General features: G+C 55.2%; 1 pseudogene; it reads right to left on the reverse strand.

Moving 5' to 3' along the window:
* Positions 1-234: 234 nt before the first annotated feature.
* LOC123405753 lies at positions 235-723 on the reverse strand (annotated as a pseudogene).
* Between the last annotated feature and the right edge of the window lie 536 nt (positions 724-1,259).

Consider the following 1,259-nt stretch of genomic DNA (forward strand, 5'->3'; position numbering starts at 1 on the left):
CATAGAAGATGATCAACAAAGTTCGCACAAACAAGATTAAATCACAAACAAGTTCATGACAAAGTTCACACACAAGTTCATGACAAAGTTCACACACAAGTTCATGACAAAGTTCACACAAACGATAGAAAAGCTGGCGGGTAACTACTCCTCGTCCTCTTCCTCCGACTCGGCGGTGTCCTCTGACTCTGATGTCGTAATGAAGGCGCCATTCCACAGTTCATCATCATCGTTTCAGGTCGACACTTTTTTGAGCTCGATGTTGAAGAGCGCGGCCTCCTTCCGCGTACGCATGTCCTCGCGATAGGCGGCTCGCTCCACCCTTCTCTCCGCCCTCCTTTGCGCGTGGAATTTGAGCTCATTGACGACATCCTCCAGGAAGCGTTAGTGCCACACCACCATGGCCTCATCATCCATCTCAGTGATGCCGAGGCGATGTTCCCGCCTCCGGTTCTCGCGATGATCCTCGTCGGTGACAACCTGCAGGGGAGGCGCGAGCTCCTGCGCCCGCTCCCGTGCCGCCACCTCGGAGAACTTCATCTCCGTACAAGGACACTGGAGGCGCCACGCCGCCGCGTCGTACGCATGGGCGGCCTGTTCGACGGTGTTGAACGTGCCGAGGATGAGACGCGTCTCACCGAAGTGGAACTCGACGTAAAAGACGTTAGAGGGGCGCGCACGGACGTCGTAATAGCCCGAACTTCCCCGACGGTGTGGTGGCATGGTGGCGCGCCGGCGACGAGGCTAGAAAGAAGAAGCGTGCGAGGAAGAGCGGCAGAGAGGACGCGTGACGAGGCAAAACGATGGATAGAGCGATTGAGAGGACGCGTGAAGTGGTGCTGAATTTATAACGCGCGCGAGTCGACACACACCAAAACTGCCGTGCGTCCCTATTTTTTTTCTACACGCTGAAGCGCGCCGTGCGAACGCTTTCGCGCTAAAATGTCTGTTTTTCGCGCGCTTTATTATGCGCATCAGTTGGAGATGCTCTTATTCTCCACATCGTCTCTCTCTCCGCACCTCCCCCTCCCTCCCTCTCTCTCTCTCTCTCTCTCTCCCTCCCTCCCTCCCTCCCTCCCTCCCTCCCTCCCTCCCTCCCTCCCTCTCTCTCTCTCTCTCTCTCTCTCTCTCTATTCAAGCATGGTGCGGCCTGCCTAGATTCCTAGGAGTTTTTTGTTGCTGTGTAGGAGATTGATGCGGTGTGCCTAGATTCCTAGGTTTGTGTTTTGTGTGGTGCCTGATTTGTCCTTATCAATGGT

This window comes from Hordeum vulgare, chromosome 6H, assembly GCF_904849725.1.
Source record: "Hordeum vulgare subsp. vulgare chromosome 6H, MorexV3_pseudomolecules_assembly, whole genome shotgun sequence".
NCBI classification, from domain to species: domain Eukaryota; kingdom Viridiplantae; phylum Streptophyta; class Magnoliopsida; order Poales; family Poaceae; genus Hordeum; species Hordeum vulgare.